The 18,580-nt window shown below is 39.9% G+C and overlaps 2 protein-coding genes across 5 annotated transcripts in view; one reads left to right on the top strand and one right to left on the bottom strand.

Annotated features, from left to right (window-relative positions):
- C14H7orf50 (chromosome 14 C7orf50 homolog) overlaps positions 1–18,580 on the top strand; it is a 120,330-nt gene that overhangs the window by 58,283 nt on the left and 43,467 nt on the right. The gene's annotated exons all lie outside the window — the stretch shown is intronic.
- Positions 1–18,580, bottom strand: part of GPR146 (G protein-coupled receptor 146) — a 48,384-nt gene that overhangs the window by 17,720 nt on the left and 12,084 nt on the right. The window contains exon 2 of the mRNA XM_064726109.1: positions 8,830–8,871. The gene's annotated coding sequence lies outside the window, so the exon portion shown is untranslated. The remainder of the gene's footprint in view (positions 1–8,829; positions 8,872–18,580) is intronic.

Genomic DNA, 18,580 nt, shown 5'->3' with positions numbered 1-18,580 from the left:
CTGTGGTGAAGAAATAATTTATGTGTTTTCCTTCCTCCCCAAAGCAGTAAAGTTGAATACATGATTTTACTTACTAACCATAAAGGAGTTGACCCATAAAATGAATGAAGAACTTGTCTTTCATGTTAGCATGTGAATCTTCTTTAGTGTATGTAATATAAATGTATTTTGTTGTTCTATACCATTAGTTGCTTATTTTTAATTTTGCAGTTTCTTAGAAGCTAAAACTTCACAACAGGACTCTGAGATAGGCTCTAAGGTTAACACCTGAGAACATTCTAAATGTTGGTATTCATGATCTAAGTATTTGCTTAGTTCAGTTATTTTTTGTTCCCTTTGGCTAAGCTTCTATTGTTTATATTAAAGTTAACCCCCCCCCAAGTCTCTATTTACAATTTCTATCACACAGCAGCTCTGCTGGTAGGTCCCCTGTAAGTATTTTCCATTAGATTTTCCATTGTTGGAGATTGGTCAAATTGTTAAATAAACAAGCACTTCTTTAATCTCTGAAGTAATATTTCTTTGAGGAGACAGTGTGGGGCAGCCCAGGATTATGACTTTTCCTTTTTAATGCTTGTAATATTTCATACTTATCACTCATTTGGTTAAGCCATTATGTATGGTTTGTATTTTGAAACACGGAGAAGAAAACCCAAGCTGTGTTGTTGATTTATATTTGATAATACCAGTGACAGTTGGGCATGGAATTGAAGGGGAAGTGTGCTTTCCTTTTGAAATTCAGCCCTCATAAACTTTAGCATATCAGCTTTTTGCAGGACAGAAGTGCAGAGACTGGGAGATGGAATAGCACTCCTTTGGTCTCCAGGGAGAGCAGGGGGTAATAACGTGGCTCCTTCGAGTCTGCTGCTCTCCTGGTTTTATAGAGGCAACTGCTTGCTCTCATAGGCCCTGCCAGTCCATCACTTCTTTCAGGCTGCAGTGCCCACAACCTAATACTTTTTCCATTTTCCTGGCTGGGTTTGTCCAGCAGACTTTCTGCAAGGTTTGCTGGAGTGTAGAGATACAGAATCCCTGCCACAATGATGCTGTGTAACTACAGCTTGTAGTCACAAGTGGTAGTTGATCACCTGGAGTTACTTGGGGAACTTGTGGGGAAGAGATTGTTGTGCTTTGACCATAAAGCACGTTTCAACAATATCCATACTTATAGAACTTTTCCAGATATTTCTTGTGTTTTCTGGCCTCCCCAGAGCAGTAAAGTGTAAGATATGCTTCTACTTATCAGCCATAAAGGAGATTAACCCTAAAATGAATGAAGAATCCATGGGTAGATCTATGGATGGGGTTTTGTGCTGAGACTTGGTCCTGGCCACACAGCTGCAAGGGGACTGAGGGAAATGTTGAGGTTTACTTTAGTGACTTATTTTTTAACTCTGCCTCATTGCAAAGTCAGCAAGCACAAACCTCAGTGAAGGTGGAGCCTCTTCTGTGACCTGCCAGGTAAATTACCCCAGACCTAAAACACCTTTAAGCACAAGCCAGATATTTTTGCTGTGCATGTGGCAGAGGTTCAGCTGGACAGGTGTCTGGTGTGAACATGAAACACACAGAACATAATGCAGTTTTTCTTTGTGTCCACTAAGCAGCAGGGATCACAGAAACCTTGGAGGCCTCCTCACAAGATTAATTTTCAGATACGGTGTACTGTTCAATATTTTTGGGTTGATTCATACACTGAATTAAATATGGCAGTTCCCTGTCCACCTTGCCCCAATTATGTCTTTCATGGCTGATTGTTCTATAAAGTTAATGCACAGCCCTGAAGTTCATAATTACAGGTAACCTTGGTAATATGAAAATGGGATATGAACAGTGAAGATTACAGAATAATCTGTCGTGATTCAGATGTTCAAGTCATTATATGTTTAAGGTGCTGATGTCCCTAACATGCTGCTACATCTGATAGACAATTCTAGTAGTAGTTTTTACTTACAGAAGCTAAATAAGACCAAAACAAAGTTCTGTGCAATTTTGTTCAACATTATAATGCCTTTTAGAAGTTCACCTTCCAGGACTGCTCTGTGCAGTAACTTAGACAGTTTCAGTGATTCAGGTGGATTAAACAAATCACAAGGTTAAAGTGAAAGTAGTTATTCAGGACTGTGGTTGCCAGAGCATTATTTTTATGAGCTGAAGTGGTTTTATTGAAGCATCACTATAATATTAGTGAATTAGTGTGTGTGTTTCAGCCCTTCATACCCATGTGCAGAGTCTCTATAAAGAGTGGTTGTTCATTTAAAGGATTATCACAAATATTCCTCAGTATACTTTTATCTTAAGCTGGTACCTTCAAAGGAATGCAAGCAGTTGGTGGTTCACGATAGAGAGACTCAGCAAAGATCTCCTGGTTCATTGCACAGACTGAAGCCAATCCCCACTGACATTCCTTCTCATTTTCAGTATTACTGTTTCAAGTGTAAAGCAAGGTGTAGTATTAATGGGATTCATTCAAGACTGTTTATTTCTGTTTCATCTTAGTCTGAATATTCAGCAAGTTCATATTTGGTCATAACAAGTCTGAAAATGCTTTGGTAATTACATAAAAAAATGAAAGTGAATGTGCAAATCAGCTGAGGTAAGCAAGACTTATTTGCACATTTTAGATTAGTTGCTTTAGCACTGCCTTTTATATGAGCACAGCTTTGAGTCCCTTTCGTTTTTCATCTGCTACAGTATTTCAGGTTGCAAGAACTTTGATGGAAAGCTTTAAAAAGGCGACCACAACTGTACCAGTGCTGCAACTCCATTAATCATACATTCATTCCTCAGAACCAGCGTCTCTGGTTTGAGGAATTCACCCAGCTTTCCCTGAGGGCCGTTCCAGATGAGCTCTGGTGAAACTGCCTGTGGAAGCTGGATGTTTCATAGCTAGGCACAGCTTCTTTTCTGCTGAGGGCCACCAGAAAGCGAGTGGCGCCTTTTGGTGTCCAGTGGGACAAGAAAGCTCATTCTGAGGGGCACTGCAGTGCTCTGAGCAGCTGAAGCAGCTCAGGGTTACCCTCCTTGTGCCAGCTCCATCATTACAGGGGTGGGAATCTCCTCCTTTACAGCTCCTTCCTCTGCTGACATGACCCAGGATCCTCATGTGATTTTTAGTGGAAATCCCTCACACCTGCTAACCCTGCTAATTCATAGAAGCTTTCCCAAAGTATTCCAAGCTTGTGGTTCATGTCAGTACCATGCCTTTTACTTTATTTAGAAAAGACCATGATTCTGTTTCAAAAACATGATTCTGTGCCAAAAACCTGATAGCTGCATATCAATAGGAGTGGTAATAATAGGCAAGTCAGGAGTATCTGTCTCTTCTGTCTTTTCTATTCAGCAGGTTTTTTAACTTGAGTTCCTTTATATCTGACCCTGATTGGTGTGGCCAAACTGCTGAAATTCTGTTAGGTCACTGCTTGTGTGGATGTGTTAGAGATATTCTTTGGTGTGTCCATGTGCATCTTTTGTCTCTGCCTACTTTGGCTAATTTTATTAGCTACTGTTTGAAAATGTCATTAGACATCAGATCAGTTTATTTAGCTATTGTGGGCTAATCCAAACGTACAGGATATAATACACAGCTCCTGACCTTTTCCTGTTAGCAGCCTTGCAGCAGCTCTTTCCTCTGCAGACCTCAGGTAGTGGAAGGGCTTTAACCCTCTGGGTGTGTTTTGTGAAGCTCACAGGACAGGCTGAAGGCACTGCTGCTCACTTTGCAGCACAGGAGAGGCAGGAGAAAGCACAAGCAAAGGAAAAAGTCCAGGGTATTACTGTCCTCCTTAATAAATTCTTGGCTGCAGTCTCCCCACCCTTCAACCCTTTAAAGAAGTTGTAAAGCACCAAGTTTGCAAGCTCCAGACTGTGGTAGTGAGTAGGATTTCACAGTCAGCTGACCATGAAGTGCTACCAGCTTCTAAAATCTGCTTGACTGCACATTACTTCTTGAAGCCTTCCAGATTTTGAAGAATATTGTTGGACAATAATCTTTGAAGTTGAGGTTGAAATTGAGGAGTTAAAACATAATTTCCTCTAGCTGTTCATTTTACCATTGCCACTTTTGATCTATGCTCATGCGAAAAAACAATTTATGAATAAATCTCTACCCCAAGAGATATTTTGATGGCATAAATCTATTGTATTTATTGTTCATAGCAAATTTTAAAGGGAAGAAAAAACCAGGAAGAATACAATGAAAATGTTGACCTTAATGAATGAAAATTGGACTGTTTGTACTATGAGAAAATGAGATAATTATGGCTATAAAATCCCATGCTCAAAGAATGAAAATAAACAACATACAGAGTGTGTGGAAATGGGAGTGAGCCATTATGGTAAAATGGATTCACTGAGATCTTTTCTGCATAGTAATTTTTCATAATGTGGGAATTTTTTTTTTTAATTTAAGGACTAAAACCATCTTGGAGAGTATTCCTGGAGTTTGGCACCAGTGAAAGAGATTGGTTTACAAACATTTCACACCAGGAAAATACTTGGAAACCAGTAATGTGGTGTTTGGCCACTACAATTATAAGCAGCAATAGATGCAATTTTTGTTGCATTAGAGCCATTTGGCAGGTTAGTGGGGTTACCAAAGATTTCCTAGCCAGGAAATCTACTTTCCATAAATTCCATATTTTATACAGAGTCTTCTTTTGTTGGGGAAAAAGTGATTAAAAACCAGCATGTCAAAACAAAGGGTTAAATCATCAGTTAAATACAGCGCAGTAACACTGCAAAGTTTGACTGTTTCTGGATTTTAGAATGAATTTTCCTTTAAGCAGTAGCTAAATGATTTCCTTAGATTGTTTGTGTGTTGCACGAACCAGATCAGATCAGTCTTAAAGTTCACAATTTTCCCCAGAGTGTCTGAAACCCTACTACAAAGAGTCCTTTCGTCTTAAGAGTCTGACACCAAGTAGAAATAAAAGGCTGAAATAATAACACCACTAACTTGGTTTAATTAATTGTATGTTTCTGTACTTAAGCTTGAAGGGTGGAAAGTATTTCTTTAAAGGCTACCTACAAAACTGGTGAATGAGCAGCCACTCAGGGTGCCACTTCAAAGAGAAACACCCAAAAGAGCAACAGAAGGGAAGCTGCTTTTGAATTCTCTGAGTTCCTCCTGGCAGCCCAGGGCTTGCAAAGGAAAACAACCCAGAAATGGTTATTTTCTTTTGTGTTAGTTACATAACCAACTCCCAGCAAATAAAGCTGGAGGTGGAGCAGCCATACAAAGCCCCACTTTGTAACCTGTGCCTGCCATAGCTGCACAAAAGAATCTCACCTGAATTTAGGCATTTTTCCTTCCTGGCTAAGGGAGATTCCTTACACTGCCTGCAGCCAGCTTGATAAAATTCAGGAGCCATGTGTTGCACTGGTGGATATTTTATAATTTGAGCCTTCATGGTTACTCCAGATTTGTACCTTATTGCTGAAGCAAACAAATCTTGGTTTCTACCATTTTTTATTTTTTAGATTTCTTTATATACCATATTGTAATAAAGTAAAGAAGTAGGGGAAGGTCACTGCCAAAGGGAAAGCTGGTTTATACAACAATGCCCAGTCCTCCCTTTAGGATCAGTTGAAACTCCAAAGCTTGTGCTTTGATGTTAACCATCCTGTGCCACTTTAAACTCTGCCTTTGCAGCCGTGCTGTGGCTGCCCTAAAGCAGCATTTGAGATTTAGGCTGGTATTTCACTGCTGCAGATGACAGCCCTGGCTGGTCAGCAGCCTTTGCTCTGATCTTTGTGCCCTGCTCGTCCTGCATCCCCCTGACTGCAGCTGGTGGATCCTGGCTCTGCCGCCCCCACAGCTCTCCAATGGCCTGCTCCTGGTTTGGGACTTCAGCTTGTCATTTACTGGTTATAAAATCCAGGATTACAGGTGTGCTCCTTTACTGTCCTCAGGTGTCAGCTGTAACACTGCTGCCAAGATGTCCTGGTGCCCTCATTTTTAAAGGGTGATTAGGAGACCAGCCTGAGAATAGCTGTAACTGATGAAAGGATTGAGAGAGTTTATACATTTGGCAGTTCTAACCATTTTTTACACTTACTTTACAGACCTGGAAAGGAGGGACTTGCAATAAATACGAAATTCTAAAATGTCAACTATGCCCAACTTCTACAAATTTTATTATCATTACCTCTGTGAGAATTAAAAGTCAGTTCATGTACTCCAGACCAGCAAATATTGTCAGACAATGTGTAATGGAATTTCTGAGAGCCAATATTTAACATCCTGAAATGAGAAGCATCCAGGATAACTTTTGAAATCACTTGAATTCACTATATATTACAACAAAATATGAAGGTAAATATTAAGGTATTTTCATCAGATGGCTTTAAATTAATCTTTGGATTTTCTTTTAAAAAAAGAAATGAAGAATCTTTGAGTAATGGTGAAACAGGGTGCCACTCATATTGCTCTCACTCTGAAGCATGACATAGAGAAAAATTACTTGGAAGTAGTTCCATTTCCATGTTTAAACTTTTGTTATTTGAGTCCAGAATGCTCTGAAATTATCTGGTTTAGGCCTTGACACTGCAAATTAACTCTGGGCAGTTAGATGCACAAACAGAGGCACAGCAAAACCCCACTGAAATGAACACATCATGTGTGGCCCGGGGCTCTGTCTCATGGGGCTGTTTGCTGGGGGGTTGTTTATTTTTTAAGTGTTCTAAAATGTTTCCCAAGTATGTGACGTTCCATAAATGACAGATCAGTAGCAGCAAACTTCAAACTCTCTTACAAAGTAGCTTTTCTTGGCTTTGTTTAGGAAAGTCTCTTTGATTCTGCTTGTATTTAATGTGCTGCTGGGTAACTGTGGAACATACATCTTCTTAAACCAAATTCAGAGAGTACCATGAACTGACACCTGCTTAAGTCTTTAATTAAAAGTGGTTTAATCTCTAACAATCTCTATGTACATAAGCAGAAAGTATCTGTGTTTCATGTGTACTTTGAACTGCCATTCATTTAGAAATCAAAGATTTGTAAATGAAACACAGTATGCCAGACATGATGATGTTTGACTGGAATCTCTTCTTGTTGGCATAGACTGAATTTCCTGGTGCTGTCAGCCCCCAGGAATACATTCTTATTAAAAATTACAGAGAGAGGGAAAATATAGAAGGAAGGCTGTCTTAAAATGTGTATGTATCAACTATATAAAAATATATTTAAAGCAGGCAAACAAACACCTACAGTGGGATCTGTAGTGGAGAATTGCCAGTGGGATCAGACTTTTGTAGCTGAGTATCTTGCAGGTGAGTATGTTGGAGGAGTCTCTTCTACACCAACTCTAGGTTTTAGGGTAACATTATTTTTTTTAACAATAGCCTCTAAAGTAGTGGTTGCCCATGGAGCTGCATGCATGTAATGGGTTTATGACTGGCCTTCAGTGAAGAATTTAAACTTAAAAGCTTGTCTTGCTGTAGCTGATATCTTATTCAATATATCCTTTCTGTTCTTATACACAGTCTCTAAGATTAGTGTGGTTGAGTATATTGAAAGTAATAAAAAACAGACACAGAAAAATTGTTGCATGTTTAAAGAAAAAAATCATAAAATGAAAGAGGAAGTGCATCATTTATTATAACACCATGTAGACTAATGAAAAACATACTGCAGGCTGGAAATTTGTTAAGAGCTGAACTTAAAAAGTTTCCACTCCCAAAAAATGCCTTGGGGCCTCCAGCTGTAAGCCTGTGGGTAAAGAGGCCCTATGGTAAACTGACATAAAAAATAAGTACTCCATAAACAGTCAGCTCCTGTTTCACAATAGTTGGAAAGATATTTTTAAGAAGTATTACTATTGATGCAGACTGTACTTTATCAAAGTAAAGGGAGGCAGTGCATTTAACTAGAATGTTAAACTGGGAGTTGGGCACTGGGCACCAAAATGTTTATTGTACATAGGAGAATATGAAAAAGATGAGGTGACCTGCTGAGGGAGACAGAACAGCAGCTGGTACTGGCAGAGCTGGAATTAACATTAAATTTCTAGCTTCTCATCCTTTGCTCATTAGACTGGGCTGTACAAGTCCCCTGTTCCTCTCCATGCTGAACAGGTGCCACCCTTTTTACCCAGGAATGTTCTTTTGTTGTGTGCAAATACCCCCCAGAGTATTGGTGGTGTTTGCATCATAAGTGCTGACATGAATGGAATTAACTGGTCTCTTGAAGAAGACAAGATGAAGTTTTCTGTCTGTCCTTTAAATCTAAACAGATTAAGTTTAGATTAGAAGTCTTTCCTAAAGGTGCATCTTCCCTGCTGAGCCAACCAGGGCTTGGCTTTGCCTTTCCCTTTCTCCCTGCTCAGCCCTTGTTAGTGACACTCATTCCCAGGGGCTGTGGGCTTCCAAGGCAAGTTAAACCCTCAGGATGCTCTCCCAGGAAGGCTTTGCAGCCTCCATTCCTGCTTCACATGCCTTGGGAAGCAGTTTGCAGAAGTAATCCCAATTAAACCTTCTGATGTGCCTCCAGGCTGTTTCTCCAGAGGTTTCCCTGCCTGGCAAAGAGCCCTGGAGTGCATCAAGGATGATGGGACACTTCCACACAGTCCAGATTTCACAAACTTAGTAAATTGAATGTAACTTTATGAAACTGTTTAGGTGGCAGCTTTGTGATCTTTGAGAAGGATGATCTGAGAGTTAATACCATTTATCTTAGCTACATCTTCAGTCTTGATAATCCAGTACCTTTTTACCGAAATAAGTATCAGGTCTATAAATCCCAGTTTTGGTAAATATTTTCACAGTTTTACATTGATGAAATAAGCATGCACAGTAATAATCTCACTGTATCGCTACAACTCTACTTACATGAGGTGCAGCCCAGGAGAATGTCAGTCTGAGATGGAGCCACTGGGAGGAGAAAAGGGAAAAAAAAAGGTGAAACAGTTACTTCTAGGTGATTGAAAGAAATGAAAATAGAATTTAATCAAATCTGGTAAATACAGATCACTTTCATTTATGTGTCTTGCATCTCCCTATACCATCTCTGTGTAGCATTTACAATACCCAGTGTTTTCATCCAGTGATTAGAAAATCTGTAACATAATTGTTCATGGTGTTTGCTGCGGTAATGCCTCACAGTGGGGCTGATGGTTTTATTTACACTTTTGAGGTGGATTGAAGATCTTGGATAAAAGCTGCAGATTGATCTAAAAATATACCCATAACTTCCTTCTCCTCATTAAAAATATCATGCTTGGTGGGTTAAAACTGACATGTAACAGTCCCAATATGAAATATTTGTTCTGTAATGTGAAACCACGATAAATGTCACTTTGGTTTGTTACTGCTAAAAGTGGTGGGTTTGGCACACAGTGTCACATTAATTCACTTTACTGAGTATGTGTTTGCTCCTTTGCATGCCAAGGGGAAAAAATATAGAGAATTGTATTTTATTGCATTATAAGGAGTGTAATATATCTGTCCACTCAAAATTTATAACCACTATTTCAGTGTATCTTTAGATAAGATCCAGCTTATCTAAAGGAGAAGAAAAAATAAGTAAAGCACTGATTTCCATATGTATTGCAGTAGGAAAAAAAATAAACAGGCATATGTAAAGAATTAAAGAGGGTTGAGCTGAGATTAATGATTGAACAGTAATATTTGCAGAGAAAGGCAAACTTTAATAAGAGTAGATAAGTCCTCCCCTAAAAAGAAAGATTAACTTCTTCAATGGTACTTAATTATGACTAAATTTTGAGGTAAGTAGAATACTTAATCTGGGAAAAATGTTTTAAGATAGCTGTCTGTGCCACTTCATTCTTTCTTGTATTAAAGTTGTATTGAGAGATTCAGAGCTGGTCTATAAAAGATTTGATCTCATTCTGATCAAATGATTTTTTGTCTACTATCAGCACCAGTTATGGTTGTTACTACCACATTTTCCAGTGAGGGCTCCCCAGCTCCCCTGCTCTCCTTGGCCTCTCTCTGCCCTCTGTTTGACATCTTGTGGTTGGCATTTAAGGGCCCAAGAAAAACAAACAGTGCAACCAGTATTTTGCTTGCAATTTTAGTTTCATAGTTTGATGGAGAATAGTAAATAGAAAGACAAACTGTTACTATTTTTATGTGGTCTTGATCTTGAGAGAAAGGGATTTCCATGGCTAACATGACTTTGTGATGTGCCACGCAGGTGGAAATGCCCAACACCAACTCTGGTGGCTGTAAAACCCTGCAGTAGTGGCTGGCTCATCACAGTCTCTGGCTGGCCTCACTTCTCAAGAACAAAAATAAATCAGCCACAAATCCAGGCAAAGGAGCAGCTGTTCTGTTCATACTTCCATGCAAATTTAAGTCACATTCAGGGAAGTAGTGGGACAGCTGCCCCGTGCTTTAGAGCAGAAACTGATTGTGGAGAGCTTCTCCTGGTGCCTGTCACTGCTGTAGTCCCACCTGGACACAGCTGGGACACATCTGGAGCTCTGGGAGCTCCAGCTGTGTAAGGAAGGCTGCAGGAGATGATCTGCCTGAGTAATGCAGGCCTCCAGTGCTTTAGTTGTGTCCTGTTGCCTCATCTCCAAGTGGGCATGGGAATCACTAGAATTAGACATGGGAATTGTGGAATTCAGCTGGCACACTTGCACAAGGTTCTTTATATGCACAGCAGTGTGCAGTGCTGGGATCACTGCTGTGTGCCCATGGAGTTCCTAGGGCTGGCTTGCAGAAAGGTTCTGTGCTCACCCAGCAGCCTCCACAGAGCAGCTTTGCTACTGCTGACCTGCTGCAGCTCCCCAGGATAACGTGGGACTGACTCACTGCTTTCCTCCTTCCTTCCTCAGTCACCCTCCTGCATTGATTCTTTTGCTTTCTGATCCTTGCTGTTGGAGTACAATTTCTTTAATGTAGTAAATAATGTTTCAGGATTGATTAAATCACAACATGAATCATAATGGGAATGCTGAGCTGTGCACGGGGCTCTTCACATCTGTAAGTCTGTGGAGATGAATAACAAGTTCTGTAGGGACAGCCTTAAAGTGGGTTTGCAGTTTTGCTGGGAGCTGAACTCAACTGGTTTTTGTTTTAATGTAGTCAACTTGAGTGGAATAAAATGCTGGTTAATCAGTTTGAAATGAAATTGTTGCATGGGCAGAGTGAGCATAGTTATTTCTAGATAGCTTAAAGAATGGAGTATGATTTCAAAGGTCATGTGTAATTATACTTTTATTCATGAGGCCTGTGTTTTATATTCTAAGAAATATAATTAATGTATTGTATTAATCATGCAGAATTCTGAATCAGAACATAAAATTTTGCAGTGCTATAATTAAGAGAAATGAAAGTGATAAGGAGTAACAGCCATGTAGCTAATGAGGGAGTTAATTTCAACGTGTGTTTTAGGCCATTAAGTACTACAAAGCAAGAAGTGCTGCTTTGCCAGCACAAAGCAAAGGAAGGCAGTTAAGTACCACTCCCTTCCCCAGCCAGCATCACTGGGAATACTGGAGAGCTCCAGCTGCAGTTCCAGCAGGAGCTTGCACAAGAAATGTGCAAGGAGATACAAATCACTGGTGCAGATTGTCCTTTGGCAAGGAAAAGATTTTGTATTCTGCATGTGGACGTGAATTTTTCTCTATGCAAATATTTTTATCCTTTCAGGTTGGACAAAGTTTTACAAAGTGATAAAGCCAAGAGCTTAGGTGTTTTTTTCTGTGTGTCAGGATCTGCAGGCCATCCAGGACATCCTTGTTCATGCTGTGCTTTGCTTTTTCTTTTTTTCTTAAGAAATCTAAAGCGTTTTCCTTGTGTGGTTTCGCAACCCCATTTTTTTTTTTCCTAAACAGCAGGAGTCCTATCACTAGATCAAATTTGGAATTCACTGCTTCCAACAATTGTCTAATGGATCCACATGTTTACACAGCATGACACTGGCATCCAGATAGTGTCATGAAAGTCTCAATCAGTACTACTGTTTCGTGCTTCCTCCCTGCTTAAAAAAAAAGAAAGGGGGGAAAAAAAGAGTAGAAAAAAGGGAAAAGCTACAGGCACTTTTTTCCTGGTGCTCAGGGGAGCAGTAAATGCTTCAGCCACCAGTACTTGCTCACAAAATTTTGGAAAAGTCTTTCCATCTGTTCTGACTGAAAATGCCAACTCTCAGATATTTTATCAGTACTTATTGTATCAATAAATAGATCTTAAAATCATAGACTCCCAGGGCTGCCTGGGTTTTAAGAAACCTTAAAGATCATTCACTTCAGCCCCATTGCTGTGGACACTGGTTGCTCAGAGCTCCATCACACCTGGCCTTACTTCCAGGGATGAATGCTACAAAATGGGAGACTGGAAAATAACATTTCCAGACCCAATCCTTTCTTTCTTCCTGAGCCTTCCTGCTGAAGGAAAACTTGATTATCTGTGTAGTGCTGTGCCCCTAACTTGCAGCACCCACACCACTGCCTCGAGGAAGCTCCAGCTGCTTCTCCCTGCCACTGATGTGTCCCTGTGGCCATTTGTGTGGCATTATGGTCAATCAAATCACCCAGAGGATCTTCCTGAAAACCAGAGTACCCAGGAGCAGCCACAGGCACTTGGCATTTGTGTAGCATGGGAGGACCATTTCTAATTTACTTGCCCGGGTATTTTGCCAAGTGTTTGATTGCAGTTCCCTGTTATTGGATGTAAATAAATCAGTAGCAATTACTTGGCAACAAGCGTCCACGGTCATTTGCTGTGAAGAAACTTAGTCCCTGGTAGCATTAAGTGAAGGAAGGGGGGTTTGGCTGGGACACCAGAACCTTTCTTTTTTTTAATGTTCCCATGGGATCTTTCACTTCCACACAAGCAACTGCCTGAACTGGCCAAGTGGTCTTGATTTAATGTTGCTTTATGAACACGACTTGTCGCAGCTGCAGGATGTCATAACCTCTATTTCCTTAGCTTAGATTTGAAATCTGGAGCCATATGATTCAGATGAACCACAACTGCCCCTGCTTAATTTAACTTGATGTATTTGTTTTGAAAATAGTCGTTGTTCACTCCAAGTTTTAGCTGCTAAATGAATTAAGCTGATCTGCATGGGTAAATGGGGAATACTGACCAGCTTGATTAAAAGCTGCAAAGAAAGCTCCAGTAATCTTCAACTTATCAGTGCCAATGAAAATATTTCATTAGTGTAAACTTAAAAAATCAGAACTTGTTTTAAATACAATAATTAGAGATTGTCCCTGAGATGAGTGTAGCTCTGAAACAAAAAAAACCCCAGATTCTTGCAAAAATAATTGTATGTTGTACAGTATTTCAGGGAAGTACGGTGAGCTCACCAAAAACTGTTGCTGCAGACAGGATTCAGAGTACAAGATGATGAGCAGTACTCCGTTGGCTTTGCACCCAAAATTTGATTTTACAGGGCTCCTGTTCTTGTGCAGCTTAGAAACTTTTGCATTTGAAGTAAAGCCAACTGGATTTGTAAAGATACTTATCTTATTCTCTGGCCCCACTCAAATCACCAGAAAATATTAAGGCTGACAAGCCTAACTTTATATGCTTCTCAATTAATATTTTTATGTTATAGTAGACACAGATTTGCACAAGTGCCAGGTTTGAAGTCACTCAGCTGGTTTCCAAGTGGCAGATGCTGCCTTCACTACCGTGTGTCTGCTCTCCACAACAGTAAATATTAATGTCAGAGTTTAGTGTCTTTCCTTGTAACTTGCTGCATTAGAGAAATCTTATGCAACAAGCAGGCAGAATAAAAGCTGTGCCACATCCTTTCTAAAAATACTTGATCTTTAAAGATACCTTTAGATGTGTAAAATTAAAAAAAAAAAAAAAAGAAAAAGAAACAGTCTTTGCCATGGCTGTAGTCCATTAAATAGAAAAAAACCCCAAATATTCCCCAGCATTTGCAAACCCACCCTTTTATTGAAGAGACTGAGACACAGTAGAAGTGAAAAATCACCCAAGAGGGTTTGCTTATGTACCCAGTCACTGACAGTCAGTCTCAATTGCTAATATGTCCCATGAGATTTTTTTTATTGCTTTGTTACATAAATGAAGATTCATTTACAGACTCTAATTTTTAGAATTATTTTATGATTAAGTTTATAAATGCCATAATCTAATTACATTCTTAACTTCCACTTTCTACAACTGCTTGTTTGTAGTGATATTTTATAAATTTTCTTATTTATTCTTAGATTCTCAGAGAGACTAAACAAAGTTTGAGAGCTGGGATGCTTTCCCAAATGTAGTTTAGAGCTGTTGGCCAGTCAGTGAGCTGCTTGTGCAGTCTGAAATAGAAGCACCTGCTGGAACAGCATCTGCAGGATGCTAAGTTTGGTAAATCAACACCTGTGTGTTGGTAACGTGCAGGTGGATCAGTGTGAGGGCACCCACAGAGCTGCCTCTAATTGTCAGGTGTGTCTTGTGGAGTGGAAAAGTGCAGAGGAAATGGTATTCAAATACTGAAAATTACCTTACAATTAACATGCAATTTTACTTGATGGATTTTGGGCAATTCTACTTCTTGCCAACCTGCATGGACTGAGTGAAGTTTCTTTTCTTCCTCCTATTTCCTCTCTCTCCCAGGGTAATGCAACAAACTGGTTCTGTTTGGTGTAAGGCAGTGGAGCCATTCTGGATTTAAAAGCTGGTGTTGGTGTCTGGAGGCAGTGCTGTGGCCTGAGGACTTGGCTGAATTCCTTAGCAGTGGTTCCATGACCAGTTTCTTGCACTTCACCATCCCTTCCTTTTTTTGACATGGTCACTGAAAATTATTTATGCACCCCAAGATTTAACCCATCCCATATTAGACTTCAATGTCCCAGCCTTGAGGGTTGACCTGACTTTATTTATATTCACACAGAGAGCTGACATTTCACACATCTCTGTCACAGCTGCAGAGCTGATGGCTGAAGAGCACTTTCTGTGACCTGCTGACAGCTCGATGGCACCATGTGTGGCCAGGCAGCTCCCAGGGGAGGATGTGTTTGGCCCTGGCTCTCCTGGCGAGTTGAACGTGGGCACTTTCCTGCCAGCAGCCAAATGTGACCACCTCCAGTCGCTGGGATGCCTGCACTGCCTCCTGTGCTGGCACCTGCCTGATGGCACGTGGTTATCTCTCAGCTAACAACACAGAGCTGCCTTCCAGCCTGTCCTCAGCAGCAGAGGTTGCTGACTGCAAGGTGTGCACCTTCCCCCAGAGGGGAAGGATTGCAGAAGGGAGTTCGAGCAGAGGATGGTGAGTGGTGTAGTGCTTGAGCAGGGAGAAGCTGGAGGTGGGCTGAATGTGTTGTTGAGACAGAAAAGAAGAATGGGATTGTGCAACAAGGAGGAAGTGGTGTGGTTGATTTGCCACATCACAGTTCTCAGTGGCCCACCCATTTGTTTTGACATAAATACCCACTCTGGAGCTATGTCGAGGCATGAAGGCGACGCGTACCCTTACACTTGTGATCCTCAGTGTTTGTTGCTGCTCTTTTGAAGAGTGAGCTTCATGTTTTAATGTTTTGTTTGGAGACTCAAGCATTTAGATTTGTAATTCTGCCCTTCTAGCCATTTCCCTGATTTACCTTGCAGAGTAAACATTCTTTTGTTCCATTTCCCAGACTTCCTTTTCCTTGTCTTTGCTGTTGGCTTAATTTTGAGATATGATACTCAAGTCAGAGGTGTCTCCTTGGGAGCAAAAAAAAAACCCCAACAGCTAAGGGTTTGAGTGAGCTATTTTCTCTGTTTAGAAGCAGCAGCTTACTTTCCAGTATTCTGGAAATCCTCAAACACAGATCCTGCCAAAGGCACCGACTTAAACAGCAGCAGTGCTTAGGAGAACATGCTCAGGTTTTCTGGCAGCTCTTACAAGCCGCTCAGAATAAACAGGCACATTGCTTGCAGCAAGTGCCCTGTAGTTTGAAAAGCACTGCTGAAGGTAAATTTGTGAAGAATTTCTTCTTGTGGTTATAGTTCTCCATTTTCATATCTTCTACAGTGAGTCCAGTTTCCTCAGGGTTTGATATCTAGGATCTTAATATCAAATCTGGAATTAATACAGCTGTATTTAGAGACTAAGACATTTGCAGGGTTCATAGCCATAATTCACTGTGTGGCACAGTGGGGAACTCAGTGTATTTTAAACATTCTCCCCCTGTGCTTGTACAGATTTTTATAGTTGAATTGAGAATTTATAACATGCTGGGTCTCATATTCCAGGTCTGTTTGTTTCTAAATCTATACACAGAAAATGGACTAGGTCATAAATTTTTGCAGATGAAATGAAGGCTGATTAGAATTTTAATATTAAGGAAGGAAATGGCCTTGGGTAGAGCACTACAGAGCAGAACAGGCCTTCTGTTAATACACAAGAGTATTACTGTTTTCTTGAACTTTGCCTTCCAATCCAATTACAACTTGTGCCTAGAAATCATAACTCTGGTGCCTTCCAGTTGATAATGTTGAATGTTATCCTTGTCCAAGCTTATATAATTTCCAGTAGTAAAAACAATCTTGATTATAAAACTGCTAGATAATATACTCTTAAAACTGAGTTATGGGCAATAGTACATGGTTTTTGTTGATAAACAAAGCAGTCATGATGGTATATCAAATGGACCCAGTTCTGTCTCATTTTAAATTAAATGAAATCAAGAATTTTTTCTTGGGACATGCAATTCCTGTGATGACATATTGTGTAACTCACACTTCGTGATAAGAATGAAGACTCATTTCTTTCAGTGTAAAAGATTTTTTTTTTTTTTTTCCCTGAATCAAGCAAAATAACGGGAATCTCTGTGCTGGCTTTCATTTTAAGCACTTCAGTGATAGCATCATGCTCTCAGTATGAAATGAGCTCATCCAAGGAGTGCTTCCAGCCAGTTCCCTTATCAACGTAAGCCATCAGAGCTCAGAACGTGTCCTCCCGTGTCCTCCTCCCCTGCCCTCACTCCTAACTGGCTTGGACCAGATGCTGCATAATTCCTTGGCTCTCTATTGACCATCCCTTGGCTGCACACATCTTTGTTGCACATTTACAGCAGAAAATATTATTACTGAAGTGTGGAATCATATTCTGGTATTACGTCATGAAAATCGATTGCGATTCCTCGCTACTTCAGAGCATGTTATTAGCACAGTACAACTAATCATTTTCTTACAAAGGGAATGACAATTGTATCCTTGTTTAGATGCTGCCTGTGTATTTATAGGATATAAGTATATGTAGCCAAATGTGGTGGCTAAACTTGGCTGCTTCTCCTGCTGGTTTCTGTGGTTTTGCTTCATTGTCCAGAAAAAGTGACAACATTTTCAACTCTTGCATCCATCACCAGGTTTGGTGAGATGTCCACTCTTGGCAGAAAAAGATCAATGCAGATTTGTTTATTTGGGCCTTTGAATTGTATAGCAGACTTCTATCATTTATTATCTATCTCTAAGAAGTTTTGTTTATCATTCTCACACCATTAAAACGTCACATTAGTGGCACAGTCTGAAACATATTTATCCCACTCTAAAATCTCAAGGGGTTGTGCACAGGCTGTTATGCAAGTAGGTTTATTTTAGATTTCTTCCCTTTTTTCTTTAATCACTTGTGTAATGTGTTTCAAATGTATGTCTGATGTTGATTCCTTTTTGTGTTCCATCAGGGGCATTTGATTTTGCAGCTAAAAGGATTGAATACTAAATGTTCTTTTTGCATGTGTACATAAGAGGGTATTTTATTCTTTCAGGCAGAGAAGGGCATTCCTAGGATTTAAGGCCTGATAAAGCAACGAAAAATGCAGTAAATCCAAAAATGCTAAAATATTAATGTATTTTTATAATTTGGAGGTTTTTATATGGGGATGAATCAGAGCAGAAAGAACAAACTATATGAGAGATACCATTCCAAATGAAGAAATTAAAATTATTACATTTGTGTCATCCATATTGTAAGAACAGTATGGATGAAATCTGACTTCTTTAGTGATTTTCTCCCCCTATATTAGCCCACAAGTCTTTCAGTAACCAGAAATAGACAGATTTGTGATTACTTGGTATAATGAATCTGATGCTGAGAAAGAGAGTTGTAGTCAAAGATTTTTGTTTCCTCCTGTTTCTTAAAGCAGAAAAATGCTAATGTTTCCTTTCTTTAATTTGATAATACTGTTCCCAGGGTAAGGTACCCTTCATAGATCTTCTTTGTAGAGCTTATGAATTCTTTTGTTTAATTTCTTGCAGTTTTTGGGCACAGCACAGTAAGTTTAGTGTTGGTATCTGCATTAGACTTGGCATTTCAGAAACATTCCAGTTTAAAGGTTCTGCTGTGATTCAGTGCTGAAGGTGCAGTGAGTCGGCAGCTCTGGAGAGACTCATTTCTTTCTGGTGCCATATGTTATCTTTGATCAGGAAACCATTTAAACTGAGATGCCTTCAGAAAATAACATGAGAAAATATGGAAGTCCAGACCTTACCAGGCAGTTTTGCTGCAAGGGAGGATCCAGTTGTGGTTTTGCCTACAAACACTTCTTATTTGTTGAGTTACAGTTCTTAATTACTCACAATTGTGAGGGATTTCATGTCAGCCATGTGAGCTCTATGAGCATTCAAAACTGAATTAGCATTATCAGCTTTCCATTTATTTTTAGTCCTT

The sequence above is a fragment of the Zonotrichia leucophrys genome, chromosome 14 (assembly GCF_028769735.1).
Source record: "Zonotrichia leucophrys gambelii isolate GWCS_2022_RI chromosome 14, RI_Zleu_2.0, whole genome shotgun sequence".
NCBI lineage: Eukaryota > Metazoa > Chordata > Aves > Passeriformes > Passerellidae > Zonotrichia > Zonotrichia leucophrys.
This window is presented reverse-complemented; position numbering and strand designations above follow the sequence as displayed.